The sequence below is a fragment of the Antechinus flavipes genome, chromosome 1, assembly GCF_016432865.1.
Source record: "Antechinus flavipes isolate AdamAnt ecotype Samford, QLD, Australia chromosome 1, AdamAnt_v2, whole genome shotgun sequence".
Taxonomy (NCBI): domain Eukaryota; kingdom Metazoa; phylum Chordata; class Mammalia; order Dasyuromorphia; family Dasyuridae; genus Antechinus; species Antechinus flavipes.
Window position 1 is genome coordinate 493,595,773 of NC_067398.1, and position 18,389 is coordinate 493,614,161.

Genomic DNA, 18,389 nt, shown 5'->3' on the forward strand with positions numbered 1-18,389 from the left:
TTCTGATTCTATGACTATGAACTTAAATTTATTCAACATCCTCCCTATTATAGTCATCAATTTATATATATTTATATATATATGTATATATATATAATTCTTTCCCCCCCATCCCATTCTGAAGAAAGGAAGGAAGGAAGGAAGGAAGGAAGGAAAGAAGGAAGGAAGGAAGGAAGGAAGGAAGGAAGGAAGGAAGGAAGGAAGGAAGGAAGGAAGGAAGGAAGGAAGGAAGGAAGGAAGGAAGGAAACAATCATAAAAACAAAAGTACTGAATTTGCATTCAGAAGACTTGTATTCAAACATTAGCCATGCTACATATTAACTGAGAAACCTTGAGCAAGTCACTTAATAGCCAATTCTGGGCATCAATTTTCCTGGCCTTTGGGAATGTATTATCTACAAGCTCTCTTCCAATTCTATATCCTATATATGATTGATTGACAACAAGATAACTCTGCCAAGGTTTTTTTCCACATCTCTGATGTGATTTTCATCTATTCTCCAGATAAAGCTATATAAGTCTCAGGTTTCTGCCATTTGGGTTGATGCTTTCTCCAAACTCCAAATCAAACTATGTAGGGCAGAGGTCTGGATTAATGAGTAATTCTCTGAATTCTAATTCTGTGACCTCTTAGGAAAAAAAATTAGTTTTCTGGAAAACTTTGCCTCTAGGAAAAATGAAAAAGGCCCTTAGTCTCTAATTCACTTTCTTTGTAATGCCATAACAATCTTCACAAGGTGACAGTGACATTTAATGAACCTCAAAGAGCCAAAAAAAAAAAAATAGAATTACAGCAAAAAAGTCAATTCCAAATAAATCTTTATAAGAGCTTTGAAATTCAATCACTTGTGAGCACACTCTTCCCTCTCATTTAAGGAATACTATTGAGTCATTTCTCTGTGTGTGTGGATGTGTGTGGATGTGGGTGGCTGTGTTTTAGGTTCCCCTTAAGACATTTTCTCCTTTTTTATTGTTGTTATTTAATATTTCCTGCTGAGGTTACTTAAAGAGAAGGAATCTTAAATATTTCCATAGCTCCTGGCATAAGAAGACAAAGGACTCTGATGAATCGATTTTCTCTGAGTCCCAATGCTATTGTGGATGCCACCCAGTAGGACTTCATTTTTCATCTAAGTTTCCTTCCCTGAGAGCAGAGCCCACATTCTGTTTATCTATGTAACTCAATTGTCTTGTATGTACTAGGCATTAGTTATTAACAGACAGATTGATTAGATTGAAGAATTCAGTTTGAGCTGAACTGAATTATGTTTTACTGAATTGAATTTCAAATCTCCTTAAATCTTACAATCCCTACTCCTGTTCTTCAGACTCAAAGAAAATCCAATCTCTCCATCCCCCAGTCTTTTTCCAGGTGATAATGCTGAATTGACCATGTTTTCTTCCTTTTCCTATCTTGAACTTATGTGAAGCAACTCAATCTATACACTATACTTTACAATCCCTTGCCCCTTATATAGTTGCTGATTCTCCCTTGCTAACCCCAGCCCTGGATCACTTCTACCATCTGCCTCCTCTATTCTTATTTACTATACTGTTTAATAGAGCAGGATGAAATAATAAGACTGTTTTGACTGGGTCCACTATAAATTTATATTATCTAATCTCAATTGTATCCTAACTGTAGCAAGACAATCATTCTATTTCTTTCTAATTATTTCTTATCTTTTTTTTTCAAACTTTCCATAGGATCGCTTTCTCTCTTTCCCTAGCTGAAGATCTCACCTCATACTTCACCAAAAAAAAAAAAAGACTATTCACCATGAGTTCCTTTCTCCACACTTCCCCATCTCACATCATCCATACATCTTCCTGTATTATCTCCTCTTTATGGTCTCAGATGAAGAGATGGCTCTCTTCCTAGTCAAGGTTAACTCCTATTTTTATATATTTGATCCTGTCCCTTTCCATCTTTTCTAGCAGATTTTTCCATTATTATCCATGCTTTCAGTCTTAACTTCAATATTTTTATATATACTCACTCCTTCCCTAAATCTAAAAACATATACATCTCTTGCTCCATCCTTAAAAATCCTCACTTGATCTGACCATCCCTGCTGTCATCCTAGGTTTCTCCTCCTTTCCAAAACCAAATTCCTTGAAACACTTCCTATATTAGGAACTTCTACTTCTTCTCCCCTCACTTTCTTTTAAATCCTCTTCAGTTTGGCTTCAGACTTCAAATCAAACTCAAATTTGAATCAATAAAACTACTCTTCACAAAGATACCAATGAGCTCTAATTACCAAATCTATTAGACTATTTTTTATTAAAGCTTTTTAATTTTCAAAAGATATGCATGGATAATTTTTCAACATTAACTCTTGAAAAACCCTGTGTTCCAATTTCTTCCCCTTCTCCCCACTCTCTTCCCCAGATAGCAAGTAATCCAATATATGGATTATTTAAACATGGTTTAACATGGTAAAAATATGTGTAAGTCCAATATATGCATGCATATTTATACAATTATCTTACCACATAAGAAAAATCAAATCAAAAAGGGAAAAAATGAGAAAGAAAATAAAATGCAAGCAAACAGCAACAAAAAGATTGAAAATACTATGTTGTGATCCATACGCAGTTCCCACAGTCCTCTCTCTAGGTGCAGATGGCTGTCTTCATCACAAGGTCACTGGAACTGGTACTGAATCATCTCATTGTTGAGAAGTACCATGTCCATTGGACTATTTTTCAATCCTCCTTCTTGACTTCTCTGCTGCATTTAACAATGTTGATCATCATTTCCTCCTCCATATGCTCTCCCCACTGGGTGATGCTATTCTCTCTCAGTTCTCCTATCTTTATGACTTTCTTCTCTGTCTCCTTTGCTGGTTTTTCATCCATGTTATACCAAATAATAACAGGTGATTCTCAAGATTCCTTACAGCCTTGTTTGGGAACTTCATCAGCTCCCATGGGTAAGCAACTCGATAAAAATGATTTCAGGTCTATATATCTTGCTTTAGTTTTCCCCCTAAACTATTACCCCAAGTATTATCAACTTCCTTTTCAAACACTCTTTTTTGTTTTGTTTTGTTTTTAGAAGGGGCAAATGCGGTTAAGTGATTTGTTTAGAGTCACACAGGTTGTAAATGGCTGAGGTCAGATTTGAACACACATCCTCCTGATTCCAGAACCAGTGCTCTGTCCACTGCACCGCCTACTTGCCCATTGGACATCTCAAAACGGATATCCCCTAGACATCTCAAACTCAACAATAGAGCTCATTATATTTTCTCCCAAACCCTTCACCTTTTAAACTTCTCTATTAGGGCCAAGGATATCACCATTCTTCCAGTAACCAAATGTCATCATTAATTCTTCACTCTTACTCTTATGTCCAAATAAATTGTGGAATATTGCTATTTCTACTTTCAGAAATTTTTTAAAATATTTTCTTCACTCACATTGCCACCACTCTAGGACAGGTCCTCATCAACGTTCACCTGGAATATTGCAATACTCTCCCTGTTTCAAAGTTTCTCGGCATGCTAATTCATCCTCCATGCAGCTAAGAAAGTGATTTTCCTAAAAGCTAAGTCTGCCTATCTTCCCTCTACTCAATAAACTTCCAGTGGCTTCCTGTATTTAATCAATATTGCCTGTAGGTAATACTCCAGTGTTAAAGCCATTTTCTTTGGCATTTAAAGCTCTTCACAATTTGGCCCACTTTATACTCCTCTATCTATATTATAATCTAGAAATACAAAACACATTATTTCTCAACTTCATGATTTGTCATTGGCCTAGAGTGCTTTCCCTTCTCATCTATATCTTAGAGCTTTCTTGGCTTTTTTCAGTATGTTTACCAGGAGATATCTGTTCTAATTCAACATACTGAAATTTTCCATTTCTGTATTCATATCCTTGGAATCCAGACTTCTATGAACTTACTACCCTTTAAATCAGCACAAATTCCTCTTCTTTGAACACACTATTACTCTGAAATGCTTCTTAATTACTTCTCTGAAAACCTATAGGTTGCTATAGCAATTATTTTTACCTATTAGCCAGTGAAATATATGTGACATTTTATTTTGTTTCCTCAAATTGTTACTGAAATCTCTAACGATCATTTAATTGCTCAAATATTTATAAACTAGGTTGGAGAACAAATAACAAATTCCTTAGCAATGGGGACTGTGCCTTGTTGACTTGATTTAAATTTGACTTTTTTATGAAGTGTTAGCTATCTCAAGAAGAGAGAGTGACAATGACTTTGCAAAGACAATGTCTATGGACAATGGCCTGCCTTGCCCTCTCTCCTTCTGTAATTGGCTTTATTGAACAATGTTCTTCTAACCCAAATCAAAGACTTTAATCCTGGCAGATTCTATTTCAAGTTCAACCTTCCGCTCTTTAACTTTTATAGGGATTTCGTCATAACAGAGTATATCCTTTTCTCCATCACTGTACAATTTATAGTTTCCAGGACTTACTGATATTCTAATTCTCATCTTACTTCTTGGAACATGCCTTCAGTGGCATTTCTTCCTCTCCCATTCTGATAGGATATTTTCCAACTCCTCTTTGTGGGATGTTAAATTTGACCCTGAATATAAAGCACAGACTTGATTCTTAATTGAAATGAGGAAAAGAAGACAACCTCTTTATCCTTCCCTTTTTGGGGGAATATATCTATAAAGCATTTTGATGCCAAGGTTTAAAGTGAAAAAGTACTTCCTATAATAAATGTAATGTTTCTCCAGGGAAATGAGTACAAGTGTTCTATGGAGAAGTGGGTCAATTTATTCGAAAAAGCTTGGAACCTTATCTCCCTTGTGCCTTAGAAAGAAAAGAAAGAAGGAAGGAAGGAAAGAAAGGAGGGAGGGAGGGAAGGAGAGAAGGAGGGAGGAAGGAAGGAAGGAAAGGAAGGAAGGAAAGGAAGGAAGGAAGGAAGGAAGGAAGGAAGGAAGGAAGGAAGGAAGGAAGGAAGGAAGGAAGGAAGGAAGGAAGGAAGGAAGGAAGGAAGGAAAGGAAGGAAGGAAAGAAAGGAAGGAAGGAAAGGAAGGAGGGAGGGAGGAAGAAAAAACCTTACCTTTCTTCCTTTTTTTTCCTTTTCATTAAAAAAATCTAAAACTGATTCCATTTCCTTAGTCTTTAGATCATATGTTCTTTGCTAATATTCTCCAGTTTCTAATGGGCATTGAGATGATTCTATTAGTAAGTGCAAGAAGGCAATTTCAGAGCACCTAGCCCAGGCCCTTACCAATATTAGAAGTTTAGTAACTCAATCAACAAGAATTTATTAAGTACTAATTATATCCCAAGCACTGTGCTAAAGGTTACAAAGATAAAGGAAAAGTGCAAACAATCCCTGACCTCAAAGAATTTACATTCCTAATGGCAGAGATGGCATGTACCTATATAAGTCTATACAAAATGGATATAAGATAGATATAGGGTTACCTTAAACAGGAAGACATTAGTAGTTAAGGGACTGCGGAAAATTCTGCTGCAAAAGATAGTCATAGGAGGAATCTTTAAGGAAGCCAAGGAGCCCAAGGAGCAGAGACAAGGAAAGAGAGCATTCCACACATGGACGGCAACTCATACAAAAGAACAGAGGAGATGGAGTGCCATATGCAAAGATCAGTAACTGTAATGATATGGCACATGGAAGAGATCAAATAAAGAAAACTGGTGACTGATTCATTTTCTGTTGACCTACATCTTTTTAATTTTTAAATTTTTTTTGCAGTTTCTCAAGTAGGATATAGCAGTAAATTTCTACTCTGCTCAGTGATTCATCCAACTTGAGAATTCATCCTATTTGTTTTGTAAAAGTTACCCATCCCTGCCTACAACAATGGAGTTTGCTGTCTATATCAGTACAAGTGCAGAGCAAGAACAGTACAAAAGGAAAACAATAGCATGAAGATACAGAGGATCTTCAAATAATACTTTCTCATAATATCACAGATCTTAAGGGAATAGAATCATAGAATTAGAGCTAGAAGGAACTAGTGAGATCCTACAGTATAACTCACTCATCTTACAAATAAAGACAAAAAGGCACAAAGAGATTAAGAGTCTTGTCCAAGACCCATTCAGTAAATAGCAGAGACAGAATGTGAACCCAGGCCTTTCAACTCTGAAACTAGCATTCTTTCCACTGTACCATGGGTGCTATTCATTATTACAATAACAATTCAGTCATTAAGTCTGTCAGCAAAGAGAAGTCATAATTTGGAGAATTTGGAGAATTTGGAGAACGAAGCAGGAGGATTTTTCCACAATGGAAAATCATATTAGCTGATGAATGTATAACGCTTTAAGGTTTCCAAAGTAATTTACACAGATTATCTCCTCTAACCCAGGTGGAAAATAGCAGGTATTATTATCCCCAGGACCTGTGAGTTCATTGATGTAAGAACACCCATTCTGAAAACTGTTATCAATGCATTTTGCAATTCCTCTGAAATTCATTATCTGGGAGTTGCCTAGAAGAGAGAGATTAATTTTCCCAGAGCCACACATTTTGTTATGTATCAGAGATGTATGAAGTCTAAATCCAGCTCTCTGTATGTTATGCCAGAACATGTCTCCATCTTCATTTTCCAGATAAGGACAGCAAGGCTCAAAGAGCCTACAAAGAGTAAGTGACTTTCCTTTTAGTCACATAACTGGTGTGGTAGGCTGTAGTACAGTTGGACATTAAGCCTGCCATGGATAGCAGGGATTAATAAGAAATTTCCCCCAGATGAATGTCCTAAGTACCATTTCACTTGTTTCTAAGATCTATAACCCCTAACTCTCTGCTAGTGCCTTTACCTAGGGTCACCAATCAAGTCTTCTCAATGGAACAGTAATAAGAAATTACAGCTAGAATATATTCTTTACTGTTCCTTAAAATATATATCCTTTATCTATCAGTAAGCAAACAGGATTTTGAGAGCTTCATTGCCCCAGATCTGAGCCTTATTCAGTCATATAGGCAGGATCCAAATGCTGGTCTACCTGAGTCCAAGTCCATCACCCCCTCTACCAAGCAACACAAAAAGAGTATCTTCAGCAGACCCTCATGTGGAAACTTCTTGCCTGCCTTGCTTCCCTCTTTAGCCAGATAGCAATAATGCAGCTGCAATGGATTTTGATGAGTTTCAGCTGCTGTTCCCCATACCTGCTAGAAGTGAGGTTACTCCCCCAAGGTATCCACACTGCTGTGTTTTCATGAACTGTGGCAGAAATTGATAAGTCGTTGTTGGAGGAGAGGGGACATTCCCAGGTTCAGACCCAAAACTTAGTGCTTAAAATGAATTGGAAGCATCTGGCTGCTTTGCTGTCTGTAGGTAATGATGCAGCCACGTCACAAACCCAGATGTGATTCTACATTTCTGCAGCTGTTCTGATGGGAGTTTCAACACTCAAAACATCTGCTATTGGGACTCTGTGGTACAATTCTCACTCAATCTCATTGGGTTCTCTTTCTTTCTCCTTCTCTCCCTCCCCCCTCCACAAAATGCATTTTCTTTTCTCTCTCTATTTTCTTATTTTGCAAAAGGTGTTATTCCTTGCAGGGGAATAGAGACCAAATTCTATGTAACCGTGAGGAAAATCCACACCATCCTCAAAATGTGTATGGGGAGGGAGTGAAGGAAGAGAGATGTATAAGTTTGACCCAAATTAACTCTATGAGAGTTGATGTAGTAGAACATTAAAGACTGGCAAGGAATTCCAAGTTTACTGTAAGTGTAAAAATCTATGTAGAATGAAGTCTGTGGAATGTTGATTAAGTGAGCTTTGGGATACCTTTTCAATTCCAGGATGTTAGTCTCTTGGTTATCTGCCAAACCGTGTGAACATAAGTGCTCACAGCACTGAATATTTACTGAGGGATAAAAATATCCCTTTAAAACCTAAATCCTTGTTGCATAGATCCAACACATAAATTCTGTCAGCCACATCAGCTAGGGAAAAAATTGAAATAATCCTGAGCAGATCTCCTAAAACCATGACTAGACCTAACAGAGATTTCATGTACAGATATTGTTCCTCATTATAACACTCCAGACTGCTAGCCTTTGTTTTTCACGCTCTCAATCCTAGAAATAGGTTTAAATGCAACGAATGTTCCCCAATCTTTGTACTGTGTAAATATGAGCTTTTCTTATCATGGTTATCAAGTCCCAGAGTATCCCAGAGCTTCCTAAATAAAATTCAGAGTCTCTTAAAAGAGCTCAGCCCAAAATGAAGTCACAAAAATTCAGACATGACTGAAAAATGACTAAACAACAAAAACAACAAATATTCAGTTGTATGTTCAAGGAACTGGTTTATACATACCTGTATTTTAGACAGGCACTGAGGATGGACAATGAACTTGACCAAGACTTAACAGAAAAAAGAGAACAAATTGTATTGTTTTGGAGAAATTGTTCAGTGTTTTCAACTATACCCAAACTTCTCTCTAGCAAATACATCAACAAAAAAAATGTAAAAAATGTTTTCCCACCATTGATCTAGTGAGACATTGCTGGAACTTAGGATGAACTCAGGCTTAGGAGAAAAACTATTGTTATTTTATTAGGAGAAAAACTAAAGAGAACAGGAACAAGTTTACAAAGAGCCATCATAATATAGGTTATGGAATGCTAAATCTGGTGCCAGAAAAGCTATGTTCAAATCCGCCTTTGATGTTTATTAAGTGTAGTATTTTTAGTAATTCATTTAACATCCCTGGGCCTCAGTTTCTACATGTGTAAAAATGAGGAGGTTTGACACAATGGTCTCTAAGGTCACTTCTTGTTTTAGAACTATGAATGTAGGACTTAGTTGCCCTTCTTAGTCCATTCTCAAGTTTATCAACATCCTTCCTAAAATATGGCCCTCAGAAGTGTACAAGATATTCCAAGTATACTTATGATCTCTGAACAGTATTCTTCTGGTAATATGGCCAAAGATCACATTGCCTGATCTTGGCTGCCATTTAACACATTTGATTCATACTGAGCTTTCATTCTCTTAGGGTTTCTTTCCTAGTCTCTGTCAGATAAACTACACTCTAATCATACCTCTTCTCTAGCATATCTGTGAAGTTAAATTTTATAATCTAAGTGAAAGATTCTACATATATCCCTATTAAATTTAACTTGTTATTCTTTGCTCTAATTTTCTAGCTTGCTAAAAAAAAATGGGGGATCCTTTTGGTCACCTACCATGTTAGATATTCCCGCCCACCTTTGAATTATCAGAAAATATTACAAGAATGTCATATATGAGTTTATCTAAGTCACTAATAAAAATATTAAATAATAGTAGTGTCAAATGAAAAGAAAAACAAGGGCCACTAATCTGTACATAAAGATCCATGCTGTCTGCATATTAACCTAGTTTTAAAATGTGATATTATCTATGTTTTATTTTAGTTTTATTTAGTTGGTTAAATATTTCCCAATTAAATTTTAATCTGGTTCTGACCACACTCTGGAGTATTGTAGTCCTGCCACATGCTTGACACCTCTATTAAACAGCATGGGACAGAGCACAGATGTCTGAGACCTCCATTGTAGACCTCCTTCCAAGATGACCTTGACTACCCCGTGACTAGTTTTTGTACCTAGAAATTCAACTAGAGCAAAAATCCATTTAATTTTGCCATTAACCAGCCCACATCTCTCTACCTTTTCTATAATATCATGTCAAACACTTTGATAACATCTGGTATTCTCCTTATTCACCAGTCTAGTCTCCCTAACAAAAATAAAGGAAGATTGATTTGAAATGAGCTGTTCTTTATGAAGCCAAACTGGCTGTTTATGATCATTGCTTGACTCTCTAACCATTTACTAGCCAGATTTTTTTGTAATTTAAGTTTGCAAGAAATTAAAGGCAAAGTTACTGGGTTATAGCTTTCAAACTCCTCCTTCTAAATTAAATTCTCTTTCTTAAGAAAAGGAGTGAATTAAACCTGTCTTCCTTGCCCCCGTTCTCTAATATTGCCCCATTGTGCATACACATGCAGAGATAATCATTTCGCTAGCTCTGAATCATTGACCAAAGCTGGCTGGATGATATGAATAAGGAAAGTCTGTCTGGCCAAATTTTCCCTGGAATAAAGTACGTAATTTAAGATGGGAGAGAAATAGAATGGGCTACATATGGGAGATTCTTGGTGATCTGCAATGTGTATAAAGAAGGGCCGGAAGGAAGGATTAGATCATAAAGTGTGTCTGGTGTATGAGGTAAAGCTGAAAGGGAAAGAGGGCTGGGTTTAGGCTTCAGGTGGAGAGAGGCCTGGCAGTTCAGAAATGTTTCCTTTTCTCATCATCTCCTCTTCTCCCAAGATTTCATCCACTGCAACTTTCCTCTGGTGTCATATTTCTGCTTTAGCTAACCACTCCACCAAGCTATTATATAGATAAGGGAGGAAGGAAATAAACATTTACTAAGTGCTTACTACAGTTCAAGTTAAGCACTTGGCAAATACTATCTCATTTGATCTTCACAACACACCCTATGAGGGAAGTGCTACTATTATCTTCATTTTATAATTGAGGAAACTGAGGCAGACACCATTTAAGTGACTTTTTCAGTGTTATACAGTGAGAAAGTATCTAAGGCTGGATTAAAAACTCATCTTCCTGACTCCAGCCCCAGTACTCTATCCATTGCACTACCTAGATGCCTGCTTCTAGTCTAAGAGAAATCAAAATCTTCATGCACTATGACACCAGGGAGGAAGGGAGGGAGGGAGAGAGGGAAGGAAATAAGAAGAGAGGGAGGAAAGGAGGAAGGGAGGGAGGCAGGGAGGAAGAGAGGGAGGAAGGAAGGGAAGCAGGAAGGGAGAGAGGAATGGAGGAAGGGAGGGAGGGAGAGAAGAAGGGAGGGAAAGAGGGAGGAAAAGAGGGAGGGAAGGAGAGAGGTAGGGAGAGAGGAAGGAAGGGAGAGAGGGAGGGAGAGAAAGAGTGAGGGAAGGAGAAAGGGAGGGAAAGAGGGAAGGAGGGACAGAGTGAGAGAGGGAGAGAGGGAAAGAGGGAAAGAAGGAAGGAAGGAGGGAGGCAATGAGGGAGGGAGGGAGAGAGGGAGGGATGTGGGTAAGGAGAGAGGGAGGGAGGAAGAGAGGGAGGAAGGAAGGGAGATAAATAGGATTAGGGATATAAGTATTAGGGCTCATGTTCAATCAAGATTATTGTGTATTGATATTATTTGCTTGGTGATGAGTCGGATAAGTCAGATTTGTAGAATTTGGATCCGGTTGGGTAATCAACACTTGGGCGTTGTGAAGATTAGACAAGGAAACCATATAACCTATTATTATAGGTCACATAGCTAGTATCTGAGGAGAGATTTGAACTCAGATCTTCGTTACTCCAGTTCTAATGCTCTATCTATTAGAGGCTTAGTTGCCTACCCCTAGTATCCTTTTTTCTCTCCTCTCCTTTGGATCAGTGTAGCAGATCAGTCCCAGTAATAAACATCACCTGTCTAGCATCTTGGGCATTCTTGATCTTTCCTACTGACACTTCCCTGGGTAAAGGTAGAGAGGAGTATACATTGCTTGCAGGGGGATTGGCACGTGTTCTAAACTTGGATAGAAATGAAATGTGATTCCTTCATTTATTTCATATAATTGGGGAGTGGGGTGGGATGAAATGCCTTCATTCTGTTTTTCAAACACTCCCTCTCTCCCTGGTACTCCATCAATGAATGTGACTCACTAAGAAGTCAAAGAATGGGAGATCATCCCATGACCTCCAGCTTCACACTGTGATGTTGCCTCTGACACTTCCAAGTTTGTGTGATCATGGACAAAGCACCTATAAAATAATTCTACAAGTGTTTCATTCATTCCAATATCAATCCAGAAATACCAGACTGGTATGGTTAGTTCTATCCTATTTATTAGTTCCCCTATGGAAATGGTTACCCCAGATTCAAAGTACTCTATGGGTCTGCACTTCTAAAACAACAGTTGCCGCTTTCCCATTCTCTTTCCCTCATACAACATACTCTGCGATGCAGGGGCACTGGATTTCTTATTGTTCCTTGCAAAAGGCTCCCCATCCCTTCATTTTGAGCACTTTCACTGGTTATCCCCTCTGCCTGGAACTCTCTCTTTTCATTTAGCTTTATCTCAATTTACCCTGTATATCTCCTTTGTGCATAGTTGCTTTCATGTTGTCTCCCTATTTAAACTATGAGTTTTTTGAGAAAAGGAATTATTTGTGCCCCAGAGTTTAGCACAGAGTTGGCACATAGTAGGTGCTTAATACATGCTTACTGACTGAAAGATACTAGTGAGTTTAACTTGTCTATGATCAATCAAAAATAAAATAAGCTCAAAGCAACAGCATTTATTTAAAAGATCAGGACATGTTTAACCTGTATAGGACTGCTTGCCATCTAGGGAGAGGTGAAAGTGGGAGGGAGGGAAAAAAATTTAGAATACAAGACTTTGCAAAGGTGAATGTTGAAAACTATCTTTGCATGTATTTGGAAAAATAAAAAGCTATTAAAAAAATAAAATAAAAAGAGCAGGATAAGAGCAATAGCAACAAAATATCATTGCTCTAAACCCAGACCACACACTTTCACAAATACACAGTTATCTATGGAAAGAGAGGAGCATGTAGGAAACAATATGTTGCTAGTGAAAATCACACTTCCCAATGCCAGAGTTTCCAACACACCTTATTTCTCACAATGTCCAGCATTTCTATTACGTCCCCTGTGCCTGCTCTGAGGCCAGGCACATGGTTCTGAGGCAAAACTAGATTCTAGAACCAAACCCAGATACAGACATTATTGCTTACAGAACTTTCACAAAGATGCAGAGTCTAAGTCCTAGTAGGCATCTCAACTCTCCTTCTTCTTCCAAAAAAAGAGCCATTTCTAGAACTCTCAACTGTTCTCAGCAATTTAACTCAAAACAAAGCTAAACTTTTTGATTGAGCCATTTTCTCAGATATCCTTATGCTTCTCTTGCAAGCTACCCCTGCTTATGGCAAGGAAAAGATGTCATATCTCTTTTCCCCTCTCCTTGCTGCATTTTGCTAGAAGTATGAGGGAAAAGAGGAAGAGCAAACTCTCCTTTCTTGCTCTTCTCAACGGACTATTGACCTGGCTAGTTCAATTTTGAAAAGTCACCAGGTATATAGCTAAGCCATTCAGCTTTAGCCTTGTGATTCTATCAGGTTGATAGCATAACTTTCACACTTTGTTTTGAGGGTAATTTACAAAAATTCTTAAATTCCTTCTTTACACTCAAACTCTCCAAGTTATCATTTCCTATTTGTATTATCCATGTCATATGGCTATGGGAAGATTCAAATGAATATAAACATCTATATTCTTACCATCTACAAGAAAACTCTCTTCAATTTGACTTCTTCAATGAACATTCTGTGGCAAACGCATGTGGCTACCATACATCTCCCTGCTTAATGCCTCACCTGACATTTATGATCAGGGAGTCATCAGTTAGGTTATCTCTGTTGTTTTAGTCATTGTTTGGGTCTTGATTAACTTAGATTGAATATAAATACCAATTATTTCTGCTTTGTCTAGAAACTCTGAGGCTCTTCCTCTTCCAGACTTAATTTTTTAAGTAGGTGACAAAGGAGATTCTTTGTCTCATTTGCTACCTAGCCTTAATCACTGAATGGGTATAGCCTCAATCAAACTGAGGTCTGTTGAAGACTTTAGCTTAAAGGTCTCCCATTGCATCTAGGACCAGCTCCAATTGTCCTGATCTATATCTTGCCACAGAACCCAGATGCCTCTGGCAGGGGCTAATGAGGCAAGTGACCTTGCACAGCCCATCCTCACTTACATCTAATTCATTTACTTGCCATGGCTTCACTTCCCTGATGTCATGGTTCTCTTCCAGAATGGGAGACCTTGACCTTTTGAAGATAAGGTCTTCAACAGATCTCAAGACTTACTAGCTGTGTGATCCTGGGCAAATTACTTAACAGTTTCCTCATCTGTAAAATGAGCTGGAGAAGAAAATGGCAAACCATTCTATTTGTCAAGAAAATCCCAAATGGGGTCATAAAAAGTCAGATAAAATTGAAATAACTGAAAAACAATAAATCCAATGACATCTTATATTCACTAGGTTTTTTAGTCAATCATTTAATAAGAAAGAAATGGTCAACTGTGAAATACCACTTGTGAAATTCTGCATGCTCTCATATTCATGTAAAGGAAGCCCTCAATAAATATATATATTATTTTGATAAAATTGTTTATTATTATTATAGGATTATTGTTTATTATTGTTATAGGATTATTGAGAGAAGAAGGTCAATATAAAGAGGGAAAGAAGTATATGAATATCAATTTGTGTATTAGGCAAGGTTACCCAAGGTAGAAGTTACTCCTATTTTTACATTCATTTGAATTCATCATATTCTCCATTTTATGGTACAAACAAATTGCAGTTCAGTTGTTCCCCTGTTGATGAACACATATTTTCTTTCCCATTCTTTGCTTCAGCAAAAAGAACTAACATAAATATCCTTTCTATCTTTGATCACTTTGGGATAGATGTCTAAGATACTACCACTGTGGAAAAGGCTAAGCACATTTTAGTGGTTGTGGGGGTATAATTCCAAATTAATTTTCCAGAATGGTTGAACCAATTCACAGTTCCACCAATAATACACTAGGATCCACTAAAGTACATTTCCTCTGATAAATCCTTCAAAAATTATTGTTTTCATCTTTGCCAATCTAATGGGTGTGAGGTGGCCTTCAGAGTTGTTTAAACATGCATTTTTCTAAATAAACTGGAACCAATTGTATATGGTTGATGATAGTTTACATCACCAACTATATACAATTTACATATCTTCTTTGTAGAAACACCTATTCATATCAGTTGACAGTGCATCTATTGAGAAATTCTTTTTTATATATTTTTGTCAATTCTTCATATATTTTGAATATTATAACTTTATCACAAAAATTTGTGAATTTTTTCCAAATTATTTCCTGATTCTTTTATTTCTTTTCCTGATTCTAACTGCATTTATTTTGCTTATAAAAGAGTTTTTTTTTCAATTTTATGTAATGAAATGATTCATTTTGTCTTTTATGATTGTCTCTGTCTTTTGCTTAGGTAAAAATACTTCCTTAGCTATAACTGTGAAAAGTATCTCCTTCTCTTATCATATGATTTTCTTGGATATAACTTTTTATATTTAGGTCATGTATATATTTGGGATTTGCTGTGGTATTTATATAAGGTGTTGGTCTAAATCTATCTGCCAAACTGCTTTCCAGTTTAACCAACAGTTTTTACCAAATAGGGTATCTTTACTTGTGTAATCAGTGTCTTTTGGTTTAATTTTCACTGTATTATTATGAATGGTTGTTTCTAGGTCTAATTTAGCTAATCTGACTTACTGATCAACTTTTCTAATTTTAATTATACCAAATCATTTTGGTGATTACTACTTTCTGTGGTACCATTTAAGATCTGATACTGTTTGACTCCTTCATTCCTCTTTTATTTTCATTATTTCTCTTGAGATTCTTATTTCTCCAGACAAATTTTGTTATTATTCTGTTTAGATCTACAAAATAACTTTTATACCTGGGTTGATATAGCACTAAATTCTGCAAATTAATTTAGATAATATCACCATGTTTATTATATTGCCATACTTTGAGAAATTAATGGCTTTCTAATTATTTGTCTTTTATTTTTGTAAAAATGGTTTGAGTTTTTCTCATAAAAGTCCTAAGTGTCTTGGTAGACAGATTTTCAGATATTTAATATATCCTCTAATTACACTGAATGGGATTCCTTTTTCTCTCTTTTTTTGCTAGGTTTTGTTAGTAATATACAGAAAGGACAGAGAGAAGGATGGGGGTCTATGATTTCGATGATTAATGGGAATGCCCAGGTGAGGAAATTCCTTATATCAGTCCAGGTCATTACTTTTCTGCAGTATTCTTAGCAAGCTGTACTGAACACTAAGAAATTAAGTAATTCTCCCAGGAACACATAACGTGTGTGTGTGTTTGTGTGTGTGTGTGTGTGTGTGTGTGTGTGTGTTAGTTCTTGAACCCAGGACTTTTATTTTAATGTGGGCTTAGAAGTTTTTCTAAGAGCATCTGCTCATCATTTTTTATGTCACAATAATATTCCATCATAATATGTATGTTAGATTTGAAAAAAAATTTTAAATATACACTAGCAAATGATCAAAGTTTTTAATGTTTGATAAATGCAAAGATTCAAGCTTTGGGAAAATAAATTCACTATTTGACAAAAATTGCTGGGGAAAACTGGAAAGTAGTTTGGCAGAAACTAGATATAGATCAACATTTTACACCACATACCAAAATGAGGTCAAAATGAATACATGAATACATGAAATAAAGGGTAATACTATAAACAAATAAAGGGAACTTGGAATGCTTTATCTGTCAGATTTGTGGATAAGGCAAGGATTTATGAGCAAACAAGAAATGGAGAAATTTATGGGACATATAATCAATAATTTTGATTTCATCAAATTTAAAAGGTTTGACACAAATAAAATCAATACAGTCAAAATTCAAAAGAAAGTAAAAAATGGGCGAGGGAATATAGCAAATCCCATTAATAAAGGCTTCATTTCTCAAATGTATTGAGAACTGAGTCAAATTTATAAAACAACAAGACATTCTCCAATCAGTAATAAATAATCAGAGGATAATGAACAGGCACTTTTCAGATGAAACAATAAAAGCTATCTATACTTGGATTAGCAAAATGCAAATCAAAACCACTGGGAGGTAACATTTCAGACCTATCCAACTGGCTAATATACCATAAAAGGATACATGTTGGATGGATTTGGAAAAGTTGGGACATTAATGTATTGTTGTAGGTGGAATTGTGAACTGATCCAGTCACTTTGGAAAGCAATTTGGAACCATGTCCAAAAGGCTATAAAATTATATATACCCTTTAACCCAGCAATATCACTATTAGGCCTATATCCCAAAGAGATCAAAGAAAAAAAAAGATCCTATACATATAAAATATTTATATGCCATTCTTATTGATAGCTATTTATAGTGGCAAAGAATTAGAAATTGAAGGGATGCCCCTTAATTGGGGGATGGCTGAGCAAAGTATATAATTGTGGTGGAATACTATTATGCTATGAGAAATGATTTGCAGAATGTTTTCAGAAAAATCTGGGAAGACTTACATGAACAGATGCAAAGTGAACTAAGCAATACCAGGAGAACTCTGTACATATTAACAATAATGATCAATTGTGAATAACTCAACAATACAATCTTATAAGACAATTCCAAAGTAGTTATGATGAAAAATGCCATCTACCTTCAGAGAAAGAACTGATGGAGTTTGAATGCAGATGGAAGGAAGGAAGGAAGGAAAGAAGGAAGGAAGGAAGGAAGGAAGGAAGGAAGGAAGGAAGGAAGGAAGGAAGGAAGGAAGGAAGGAAGGAAGGAAGGAAGGAAGGAAGGAAGGAAGGAAGGAAAGGAAGAAAACCATGTTCTTTTTGAAGCCTTGTTTCAAAAGTTTTGTCTTGTTTTGTTTTGGATTTGTTCTTGTCTCCTATGAGTATTTCTTTCACACACACAAAGCTGCACTTATAATATAAATGTAAATAGAAAAGTTGGTTCTCTATTCAATGTTGTTAATAATGCAATGAGTATGCGTTATGCTGAAAATATATGTATAATACAAAAAGCCCACAAACCTCAGAAATGTCTCTAGCCTCAACTTGTTCCTTAGAGAGGGCCTCGATTTTTAAAGGGCCATCAGAGACATTGATCAATTCTTAAACCAGACAATAACTATCTGTCATCTAATTTCATCAAGCTTGACTAAAGAATTTCAAACCAAACCATATAAAGGATTATCACATACAGACACTTCCTTGAATTTAAGACCTTAGGACCCCATTAAAAAAAAAAAAACTATTGGTTAGTTGTTTTTTGTTAATCATTTACATAATGCTTTAAGGCTTACAAAGTGCTTTACATATATTATTTCATTTGATCATCAAAAAACCCTGTATTTGTACCTATATTCATTGCTATAAACTCAAGCATGTTTGTTTAAAAATATTATCTCCAATGAACTGCCTCATTTTGTTCTGTTACTTGCCCCTTAAATTCTGTAATTTCATTGATCAATCTGAGGAAAATTAATTGATCAAAGAATCTCATGATCATCAGCAACTACACTGGTATTATGTATTATATCATTTGTATTGATTTGGGTGCTGCTATTCAGATCTATACCAATGATAGAAATATGAAGTCTTACATTGCTACTAATTACAATGCAACTATTGGTTTTGTGCTAAGTGTTGAATATATGATTTATTGCTTTACCCTTTTAGTGCTTATGACTTTACAAGATTAATGTTTAAGGAAACATCTGTTA